General features: G+C 37.6%; 1 long non-coding RNA gene across 1 annotated transcript in view; it reads left to right on the forward strand.

Moving 5' to 3' along the window:
• Positions 1 to 564: 564 nt before the first annotated feature.
• The window catches only part of LOC144285390 (uncharacterized), a 112,257-nt gene continuing 100,539 nt past the window's right edge, over positions 565 to 12,282 (forward strand). The window contains exon 1 of the long non-coding RNA XR_013353662.1: positions 565 to 724. This is a non-coding gene — a long non-coding RNA (uncharacterized LOC144285390). The remainder of the gene's footprint in view (positions 725 to 12,282) is intronic.

Raw genomic sequence — 12,282 nt, forward strand, 5'->3', positions numbered from 1 at the left:
CCATCATCTAGGTAGTAATACTTTTCTGTAATCCAATAACTGCTTTTTAAAGCACTTTACTAAAATTAGAACATATCAAAGGCTGAGGCAAAATGTGCTTCAGAATTACATTTACCACCAACATCATGCTCTTTCCTTCCTAAGACAAAAGGAGCAATGTTCCTTCATTTAAAAAGTAGAATAATAATTTTAAAAATCCATTTTGGCACCCCCAGTTGCCATGGTAAAAAAAATGACAAGTGGCCTTGATGTGCTTTCACTATGTATCAATAATAAGCTAACCATTTGGGAGCATTCATTCTCTTCAGACATGTCTTTTGAGCAGAAATGCTATATGCTTTTATTAACTCATGAAGGAGGTGTTATTCATACAGTACTTAATTTAGCAATTATCAAATAAGTTGTTTTTTAAGAAATGAAGCAATAGGAGATAGAGCAAAGACTCAGTTTACTAGCATTTCCCCTGTTCCCTTTCTATTTATTTTTCCTTTGGAGGAATGGTCCAGGAGACAAAGAATGAAATCTATAAACCACATTCTGGATAATAAAATTTATTTTGGACTTCTCTAAACACCACTTAGGAAAGTCCCAACCAAATATAGAAGAGCATTAAAAGAAGATGAGCTTCAGCTTTTAGCTCTCTGATGAATCATCTGTACTTGCCCTGTTATCCGACCTGGCTTCCACCCGATTCCCAACACTGGGGGATAACTTGTTATTACTGGTGAGTCTTGTTTCACTGTCACCTCTTGATTCATAATCCTTTTGAGTTGGGAAAGTAACTATAATTATTTCAGCATAAAAATAAGGTAAGTAGCTGTTTTAGGAAATTCAACTTAACTATTCTTCTAGTCTAGATATTACCTTTAGCTACAGATTCCCATCATACAACTCTTTATCGTATTTCACATTATTTGCCTTATTTTTAGAATCTTATTTCTTTCCAAATGGGTGTTCATAGATCACCAATTGCTTTCTCATTCTTTAACCGATTGCTTCCTCCTTCTGGGGGCCCACTGATTTAGCAACTAATATCTTTTCCTAGATGCGTAGATCTGAAATGATGCTTTCTGACTCTTGTTGTTGAAGGTCCTATGCCTGCAGGTAAAATTCAATGGCTCACTAGTCAGGTTTTATGAGCGCTTTCACACTTTTTAGATATTTCAGCAAATGGTAAGAAACTTCTTGCCATAGAGTCCGTGGACTCTCTCTACTGGTTCTAAATGTCTACCTAACAAAAGACAAAACACCCTGTAAGTAGTGACTGAACAACTAGGTCTCACATTTTAGATGTAATCAGGGGAAATGGATTTATATCTCAACTTATGTTTCTTTATACCCAAAGAATAACAGTGACAACCTGAACCTTTAGGCAAAGAGCTTTTTATGTTTAAGAAGTGTTAGCCTGAATGAAATTAATTTATTTAAAACTTTAATCATAGTAGATTCCAAAAGTAAGATACCATCAATGATGTCTGTTAGAATTGTATTGTTCTTAGTAGTACTATTAATATTACTAAAGAGGAATGTAATCTTATTACTATAGTGTTCATGTTTTCAGTTTTTTAAATACCTTTTCATATTTATTATTTACCTCATTGCATATGACAACTGATGATCAACTAAACGATGTTTTATTTTTATTAATTTTTAAAAAAATTATGTTTAAATTCCAGTTAATTAACATAGTGTAATATTAGCTTCAGGTACACAGTATAGTGATTTGACACTTCCATATATTACCCAGTGCTCATCACGAGTGCACTCTTTAATCCCCATTGCATATTGCACCTATCTTCTCATCCACCTCCCCTCTGGTAACCATTAGTTTGTTCTCTATAGTGAAGAGTCTATTTCTTGGTTTGCCTCTCTTTTTCCTTTTGCCCATTTATTTCTTAAATTCCACATATGAGTGAAATCATATGGTATTTATCTTTGGCTGGCTTATAATATTTAGCACAATACTATCTAGCTCCATCCATGTTGTTACAAATGGCAAGATTTCATTCTCTCTTATGACCGAGGAATATTCCATTGTATATGTGTGTACCACATCTTTATCCATTCATCAATCAATGGGTACTTGGGCAGTTTCCATAATTGGTTATTGTAGGTAATGCTGCTATAAACATTGGGATGCATTTATCCTTTTGAATTAGTACTTTTGTATTCTTTGGGTAAATACCTAGTAGCGCAATTGCTGGATCATAGAGAAGTTCTACATTTTACTTTCTGAGGAAACTCCATACTATTTTCCAGAGTGCCTCACCAACACTTTGCATGACCACCAACAGTGTAAGACAGTTCCCCTTTCTCTGTATTCTAACAAACATCTGTTGGCTCCTGTGTTGTTAATTTCAGCCATTCTGACAGGTGTGATGTGATATCTCATTGTAATTTTTATTCATATTTTCCTGATGATGAATGATGTTGAACATCTTTTCTTATGTCTATTGGCCATTTGTATGTCAGGGTGCTTGGCTGGCTCAGCTGGAAGAGCATGTGACTCTTGATCTCAGGGTGATGAGTTTGAGCCTCATGCTGGGTGTAGAGATTACTTAAAAACAAATATATAAATAAATGTAAATGATATTTTAATCTAGGACAACATATCTAAATTATTAAAACAAAAATAGAATGCAAATGTTCTGAATTCCAACTTCGAAAACCATTCTGCTACACCATGCTTCCACTTCCCTCTTTTAAAAATGTGGGATGCATTGTCATAGTTATCAGTCTTCTGAAAATAACCTTGAAAGTTCAAAAATACCTATTTTGAGCACCAATGTATAAGCCAGTTTACTTAAGCTAGACCAAGAAATATTTGAAAAAAGTAAAATTTCTCTTTAGGAATTGAGTGATTCTTTCCAAAATATAACTAAGCTCTTGTTGCCCCTCAGAGGCCTTTAGTCAAATTGACATTCACCCCTGGGAAGCCTGCAACCCACAAATATTGTAGATCTCTGTTTGACCTCAAATCCTTTATAGTCTTTCTCTCTCTTCTCTTTTGCTCATTTTGTATAAACTAACAGTTAAAAATCTCAGTAATTGACCCACTAAACAATCCACAGATGAAAATTATTAGATTTATGGTCATTTAATAGAACTTAATTCTTTACAGCATACTATATAACTTACTTTTTTAATTATGCTTTTTGTTATTTATTCTCTGTCTCTCTTTGTTAGAATATAAGTTTCACAAAGGAAAGGAACCTATTATTAAAAGATATATCCTCAGTATCTTGAATAGTCCATGGCACATAGTAAGTGCTCAATTAATATTTGTGGCAAGAATTCATGGGGGAGCGGGGGAACTATCCATGATGTCATCCCTGCCTTTCCAGACAATAATACTTAATATATATAATCCTTTTGAGTGCTTAACGTGTTCCAGACATTGTCTTAAGTACCTTATATAGATTACCTCATTTGTTCTTCAAATCAACGCTTTAAAAGTACTACTGATATTAATCCTGTTTTATAAATAAAAGACTAGAGTTTCTAGGGGGAAATACCTTGCTCAAGGTAATATGGATAGCAAATGGTAGAGCTCCAACAATCCCAGGCAGTTTTATTCCATGGCTCACATTCTTATCTACTACAGCTTATGTTTTAAAGGTAGTTTCTGTTTTGTCTAAACCAAAGAGTAATTCTAATGGTGAAAATTTTAGGCTTCACAGAAAGAAGAAGTGGTCATGACAAGTCCAAAAGGAAGACATTTCTTTTTTTTTTTTAAGATTATTTATTTATTTATTCATGAGAGACACCCAGAGAGAGAGGCAGAGACACAGGCAGAGGGAGAAGCAGACTCCATGCAGGGAGCCCAATGTGGGACTTGATCCTGGGATTCCAGGATCACGCCCTGGGCCAAAGGCTCAACCACTGAGCCACCCAGGAGTCCCTAAAAGGAAGACATTTCTTAAGAGGAAAATTCTTAAATTATATCCTCTTACCTGTTCCATCAAGCAAGTCCACCCAAGAATCTACAACCTGGCTTGCCATTGGAATTGCCTTTTATTGTTAATAGTAGAATCTAAGGGTTTTTTTTCTATTTAAATTCTCAGTATTTTCCTCTCCTTATGTTTTCAACCAAATCTGTTGACTAGAGATCAGATAGGTATGCCTTTTGGAGGGTATGTGATCAACCTCGTGCTTTCCCAGGGCTAATCAAGGAATGTAGTGATGTACTAAGAGACAGACTCACCAGTGACATAGCCAGTCCCTGGTCCAGAGCAGTTTGGGAGCAGAGATAGTGCAGAAGAGAAGGATGACATTGTGAAGATCCAGAGCACAGAATGTGTCAAATATTTGGAGAAGGAATAAAAGAGTGAGGGACAGACACCCTAACTGTATCTCTGAAGGAAAGGTTCAAAGCATGCATGCCTAGAAGGATGGTGGTGCTGACATTAACAGAGGAACAGAGTGGAGAAAACATGTTTTTATTATATTTTTCTGAAATGCTGAATCGGATTTGCCAGCCATGAAGATGGAATAAAGACTTTTTCAGACATGCAAAGTCTGAAATATAGCTCCTATGCAACCTTTGATAGAAAGCCTCTGACAGATGTGCTCCACCAAAATGAGGAAATAGACCACAAAAAGAGACATAGGACTTGGGAGAAAGCAGTACAACATAGAAGAGGCAAAGAGAATCCCCACGATGATGGCAAAAGATGATTCCAGGATGGTAGCTTTGTCGTAGAACAACATAGTCTGGATTGGAGTAGGTTAGAGGCTCTAGGAGTGATTTCATAAATAGGAAAAACCTGATGAAATATCAAATATATTTGTATATGTTGCAACTCAATTTTTCCAACAAGGAGGGAGTTAATTAATTGAAATATCTATTAATATATGAAAAGTTGAAAATGGAAACATTAAATCTAGAGTAAACAAAAGCTATGCAAGAAAGGAAAATTAGTGCACTACAAGGCTCAGCTGCAAATAGATTTATGTGGTATTATCTTTGTAAATATTAAATAGTAATCTCAACACATGTTTGTTCTACTGGGAGAATGAGAAGAGGTAAGAAGGAAGAAGTGATGTGTGGAAGTGTGGGCAAAAAAGAGCTAAATCTTCATTTGCTTTACTGAGAAATCAGGAAATAATAGCTAAAGTAAATAAAAAAAGAAAAAAACAAAAGACATCATAAATAAATTATTAAATGCATACAAGTAAAGCAAAAGAATCACCTAAAAGAGTTGAAAGTCTTTGCCTTTGAGTAAAAGAGCATGGGGAGTGGTGATGACAGTCTGCTTTTATTTAAACTCTAAACTCTATAGAATAGTAGAATCTTCAAAATATCTGTATATGTAACTCTAATTAAAAAAAAAAACTGCAGGAAGGCAGAAAAGAATGGATTCATCTTAGCTAGATGGATGGATGATTCCAATTAAGGGTCAAGATAATGCAGAAAAGGAAAGTACAAATTAAGAAATTTCAGGGACTTTGGCTTCAGATTAGTCTCTTACTTCACCAAAAAGAGAATGAGCTAATGTCTTCTGAAAGTCAAAGCAGTTGAATATTAGAAAATGGTGGGATTGTGACAGAGGGAAGATGTATAAAAAGATTGTCAGTCAAACTGACATATATAACCTGCATTTGTAGTTAGTGCATGTTTGTGGTTTTCTGTATAATCTATGATTAGTGAACTTGGGAGCTAAAGAGTTGGGAAATGGTGAAGGTGATTCAAAGGAAGGACAGGATTCTAGGTTGTTTCCAGCCCTTCAGAATTTAGAGAAGGAAATGAAGCCATATTTGAGAAACCACCAGGAAAATTAGAAGAGATCAAGAGACTGGGGGTTATAATTACAAAGAAGAAGAGAATGAGAAAACAGGATGTGAGATGGATGTCAGAGATGGGAATTGCAGCATTTGGGACTATACTGTAGAACTTCTTCAAGCCATATTGAAGTAGGCGAATCCCCAGTCCAAATAGTCATCATCAAGCCGGTCTGTAGCAACAGGTGACACTAAGGTAGCCATTGGGAGTCTATATCTTCAAGGCAGGAGCTCAGTCACATTGTCCTTAAGTGCAATGTAGAGATGGAAAATGTACCCAGTGGACCAGGGTTCTGATGGTCCTCCCTAAAAGATCACAACAGCAAACATACTCACTCGAGTTTGACACGGCAATCAACTCCAGGCAAGAAGCAGACCTGGAAATTGCCTTCAAGCCTGTGGTCCTGTGCTCACGTTGTGCTAGGAATGCACTACAGTTCTGCAAGCAGTTAATCAATCAAAGTGTGTAGTTTCTGAAATATGCAGATAAATTAGGAAGGAAAATTGAATCTTTGTTATGTGATTTTTCTTAATGATTAGAGTGTGTTCTAAATAAACAGAAAAACAAATTGATTGCCAAAAACTATATTAATGTGCTATTAATTCACAAGGGTTAAGCATATAAAAGTCAGGATATTGAAAGTTAAGATTCTCATAGAAACATTAATTTGACAACATTATGCATACTAGGTGTGGGAGGTTTATATTTTATAGCATAAAAGCAGTAGGAAATATTGCAAAATGTGGCTCAGTTAAACAAAATGAAATAACAAATTTAGGAGAAAGTCACTAAATGCGATTATGGAAAAAAAAAGTGTCTTGCAACCTCCAAAGAAAGGTTATAAAATTTAATTTTAGGAAATAATGCCTTCAAATCTTTTCAAAAAATGTTTTCAATGGAAATTATTCATTTTTATCAGAAATCAATTTCCCTAGCACATTGTATGTTATGACATGAGTTTATGCCTTTCTTTTTTTTTTTAATTTATTTTTTATTGGTGTTCAACTTACTAACATACAGAATAACACCCAGTGCCCGTCACCCATTCACTCCCACCCCCCGCCCTCCTCCCCCTCCACTACACCTAGTTCGTTTCCCAGAGTTAGCAGTCTTTACGTTCTGTCTCCCTTTCTGATATTTCCCACACATTTCTTCCCCCTTCCCTTATATTCCCTTTCACTATTATTTATATTCCCCAAATGAATGAGAACATATAATGTTTGTCCTTCTCCGACTGACTTACTTCACTCAGCATAATACCCTCCAGTTCCATCCACGTTGAAGCAAATGGTGGGTATTTGTCATTTCTAATAGCTGAGTAATATTCCATTGTATACATAAACCACATCTTCTTTATCCATTCATCTTTCGTTGGACACCGAGGCTCCTTCCACAGTTTGGCTATCGTGGCCATTGCTGCTAGAAACATCGGGGTGCAGGTGTCCCGGCGTTTCATTGCATTTGTATCTTTGGGGTAAATCCCCAACAGTGCAATTGCTGGGTCGTAGGGCAGGTATATTTTTAACTGTTTGAGGAACCTCCACACAGTTTTCCAGAGTGGCTGCACCAGTTCACATTCCCACCAACAGTGTAAGAGGGTTCCCTTTTCTCCGCATCCTCTCCAACATTTGTTGTTTCCTGCCTTGTTAATTTTCCCCATTCTCACTGGTGTGAGGTGGTATCTCATTGTAGTTTTGATTTGTATTTCCCTGATGGCAAGTGATGCAGAGCATTTTCTCATATGCATGTTGGCCATGTCTATGCCTTCCTCTGTGAGATTTCTGTTCATGTCTTTTGCCCATTTCATGATTGGATTGTTTGTTTCTTTGGTGTTGAGTTTAAGAAGTTCTTTATAGATCTTGGAAACTAGCCCTTTATCTGATATGTCATTTGCAAATATCTTCTCCCATTCTGTAGGTTGTCTTTGAGTTTTGTTGACTGTATCCTTTGCTGTGCAAAAGCTTCTTATCTTGATGAAGTCCCAATAGTTCATTTTTGCTTTCGTTTCTTTTGCCTTCGTGGATGTATCTTGCAAGAAGTTACTATGGCCGAGTTCAAAAAGGGTGTTGCCTGTGTTCTTCTCTAGGATTTTGATGGAATCTTGTCTCACATTTAGATCTTTCATCCATTTTGAGTTTATCTTTGTGTATGGTGAAAGAGAGTGGTCTAGTTTCATTCTTCTGCATGTGGATGTCCAATTTTCCCAGCACCATTTATTGAAGAGACTGTCTTTCTTCCAATGGATAGTCTTTCCTCCTTTATCGAATATTAGTTGCCCATAAAGTTCAGGGTCCACTTCTGGATTCTCTATTCTGTTCCACTGATCTATGTGTCTGTTTTTGTGCCAGTACCACACTGTCTTGATGACCACAGCTTTGTAGTACAACCTGAAATCTGGCATTGTGATGCCCCCAGATATGGTTTTCTTTTTTAAAATTCCCCTGGCTATTCGGGGTCTTTTCTGATTCCACACAAATCTTAAAATAATTTGTTCTAACTCTCTGAAGAAAGTCCATGGTATTTTGATAGGGATTGCATTAAACGTGTATATTGCCCTGGGTAACATTGACATTTTCACAATATTAATTCTGCCAATCCATGAGCATGGAATATTTTTCCATCTCTTTGTGTCTTCCTCAATTTCTTTCAGAAGTGTTCTATAGTTTTGAGGGTATAGATCCTTTACATCTTTGGTTAGGTTTATTCCTAGGTATCTTATGCTTTTGGGTGCAATTGTAAATGGGATTGACTCCTTAATTTCTCTTTCTTCAGTCTCATTGTTAGTGTATAGAAATGCCACTGACTTCTGGGCATTGATTTTGTATCCTGCCACGCTACCGAATTGCTGTATGAGTTCTAGCAATCTTGGGGTAGAGACTTTTGGGTTTTCTATGTAGAGTATCATGTCATCGGCGAAGAGGGAGAGTTTGACTTCTTCTTTGCCAATTTGAATGCCTTTAATGTCTTTTTGTTGTCTGATTGCTGAGGCTAGGACTTCCAGTACTATGTTGAACAGCAGTGGTGAGAGTGGACATCCCTGTCTTGTTCCTGATCTTAGGGGAAAGGCTCCTAGTGCTTCCCCATTGAGAATGATATTTGCTGTGGGCTTTTCATAGATGGCTTTTAAGATGTCGAGGAATGTTCCCTCTATCCCTACACTCTGAAGAGTTTTGATCAGGAATGGATGCTGTATTTTGTCAAATGCTTTCTCTGCATCCAATGAGAGGATCATATGGTTCTTGGTTTTTCTCTTGCTGATATGATGAATCACATTGATTGTTTTACGGGTGTTGAACCAGCCTTGTGTCCCAGGGATAAATCCTACTTGGTCATGGTGAATAATTTTCTTAATGTACTGTTGGATCCTATTGGCCAGTATCTTGTTGAGAATTTTTGCATCCATGTTCATCAGGGATATTGGTCTGTAATTCTCCTTTTTGGCGGGGTCTTTGTCTGGCTTTGGAATTAAGGTGATGCTGGCTTCATAGAACGAATTTGGAAGTACTCCATCTCTTTCTATCTTTCCAAACAGCTTTAGGAGAATAGGTATGATTTCTTCTTTAAACGTTTGATAAAATTCCCCTGGGAAGCCATCTGGCCCTGGACTCTTGTGTCTTGGGAGATTTTTGATGACTGCTTCAATTTCCTCCCTGGTTATTGGCCTGTTCAGGTTTTCTATTTCTTCCTGTTCCAGTTTTGGTAGTTTGTGGCTTTCCAGGAATGCGTCCATTTCTTCTAGAAATACGCCTAATTTATTGGCGTATAGCTGTTCATAATATGTTTTTAAAATCGTTTGTATTTCCTTGGTGTTGGTAGTGATCTCTCCTTTCTCATTCATGATTTTATTAATTTGAGTCTTCTCTCTCTTCTTTTTAATAAGGCTGGCTAATGGTTTATCTATCTTATTAATTCTTTCAAAGAACCAACTCCTGGTTCTGTTGATCTGTTCCACAGTTCTTCTGGTCTCGATTTCGTTGAGTTCTGCTCGAATCTTTATTAACTCCCTTCTTCTCTTGGGTGTAGGATCTATTTGCTGTTTTTTCTCTAGCTCCTTTAAGTGTAAGGTTAGCTTTTGTATTTGAGTTCTTTCCAGTTTTTGAATGGATGCTTGTATTGCGATGTATTTCCCCCTTAGGACTGCTTTTGCTGCATCCCAAAGATTTTGAACGGTTGTATCCTCATTCTCATTAGTTTCCATGAATCTTTTTAATTCTTCCTTAATTTCCTGGTTGACCCTTTTATCTTTTAGCAGGATGGTCCTTAACCTCCACGTGTTTGAGGTCCTTCCAAACTTCTTGTTGTGATTTAGTTCTAATTTCAAGGCATTATGGTCCGAGAATATGCAGGGGACAATCCCAATCCTTTGGTATCGGTTCAGACCCGATTTGTGTCCCAATATGTGGTCTATTCTGGAGAAAGTTCCATGTGCGCTTGAGAAGAATGTGTATTCAGTTGAGTTTGGATGTAAAGTTCTGTAGATATCTGTGAAATCCATCTGGTCCAGTGTATCATTTAAAGCTCTCGTTTCTTTGGAGATGTTGTGCTTAGAAGACCTATCGAGTATAGAAAGAGCTAGATTGAAGTAACCAAGTATAAGTGTATTATTATCTAAGTATTTCTTCACTTTGGTTAATAATTGATTTATATATTTGGCAGCTCCCACATTCGGAGCATATATATTGAGGATTGTTAAGTCCTCTTGTTGAATAGATCCTTTAAGTATGATATAGTGTCCCTCTTCATCTCTCACTACAGTCTTTGGGGTAAATTTTAGTTTATCTGATATAAGGATGGCTACCCCTGCTTTCTTTTGAGGACCATTCGAATGGTAAATGGTTCTCCAACCTTTTATTTTCAGGCTGTAGGTGTCCTTCTGTCTAAAATGAGTCTCTTGTAGACAGCAAATAGATGGGTCCTGCTTTTTTATCCAGTCTGAAACCCTGCGCCTTTTGATGGGGTCATTAAGCCCGTTCACATTCAGAGTTACTATTGAGAGATATGAGTTTAGTGTCATCATGATATCTATTCAGTCTTTGTTTTTGTGGACTGTTCCACTGAACTTCTTCTTAAAGGGGAATTTTAAGAGTCCCCCTTAAAATTTCTTGCAGAGCTGGTTTGGAGGTCACATATTCTTTTAGTTGCTGCCTGTCTTGGAAGCTCTTTATCTCTCCTTCCATTTTGAATGAGAGCCTTGCTGGATAAAGTATTCTTGGTTGCATGTTCTTCTCATTTAGGACCCTGAATATATCCTGCCAGCCCTTTCTGGCCTGCCAGGTCTCTGTGGAGAGGTCTGCTGTTACCCTAATACTCCTCCCCATAAAAGTCAGGGATTTCTTGTCTCTTGCTGCTTTAAGGATCTTCTCCTTATCTTTGGAATTTGCAAGCTTCACAATTAAATGTCGAGGTGTTGAACAGTTTTTATTGATTTTAGGGGGGGATCTCTCTATTTCCTGGATCTGAATGCCTGTTTCCCTTCCCAGATTAGGAAAGTTTTCAGCTAGAATTTGTTCAAATACATATTCTGGCCCTCTGTCCCTTTCGGCGCCCTCGGGAACCCCAATTAAACGTAGGTTTTTCTTCCTCAGGTTGTCGTTTATTTCCCTTAATCTATCTTCATGGTCTTTTAATTGTTTGTCTCTTTTTTCCTCAGTTTCCCTCTTTGCTATCAACTTGTCTTCTATGTCACTCACTCGTTCTTCCACCTCGTTAACCCTCATCGTTAGGACTTCTAGTTTGGATTGCATCTCATTCAATTGATTTTTAATTTCTGCCTGATTAGCTCTAAATTCTGCAGTCATGAAGTCTCTTGAGTCCTTTATACTTTTTTCTAGAGCCACCAGTAGCTGTATAATAGTGCTTCTGAATTGGCTTTCTGACATTGAATTGTAATCCAGATTTTGTAACTCTGTGGGAGAGAGGACTGTTTCTGATTCTTTCTTTTGAGGTGAGGTTTTCCTTCTAGTCATTTTGCTCAGTGCAGAGTGGCCAAAAGCAAATTGTATTGGGTAAAAGAGAAAAAGAGAGGAGAGAAAGAAGGAAAGAAAAGAGAAAGAGAAAAAAAAGGGAAGAGAAAAAAAACGAAAGAAAAAAAAAGGAAGAAAAAGAGAAAGAAAAAGAAAGGAGAAAAAAAAGAGGGTGGGGGAAGGAAACAAATCAAAAAGCAAAACAAAACAAAACAAAACAAAACAAAAAAAAAAAAGAACCACAGGGGAGTATCTTCTGATTCTGTGTTCTTTAAGTCCCTTGGCTTCTCCTGGAAGTTGTCCGTCTAGCTGGTGTTCTGGGGGAGGGGCCTGTTGTGCTGATTTTCAGGTGTTAGCAGTTGGGGGAGCTGCTCTGCCCCTGCCTGGTGCAGGGCTCAGTGGGGGTTGTTTACCCCGTGAGGCCGCAGGAGGAACAGCCCCAGTGGCGGGGCAGCTCTGGAAACCTGGATTCAGCTCCGGCAGGAACTCCGTCTGCAGGGCCTGGAGGCTCCGGGCGGGGCCGCTGATCTGCTCAGC

Source organism: Canis aureus, chromosome 16 (genome assembly GCF_053574225.1).
Source record: "Canis aureus isolate CA01 chromosome 16, VMU_Caureus_v.1.0, whole genome shotgun sequence".
Lineage (NCBI taxonomy): Eukaryota > Metazoa > Chordata > Mammalia > Carnivora > Canidae > Canis > Canis aureus.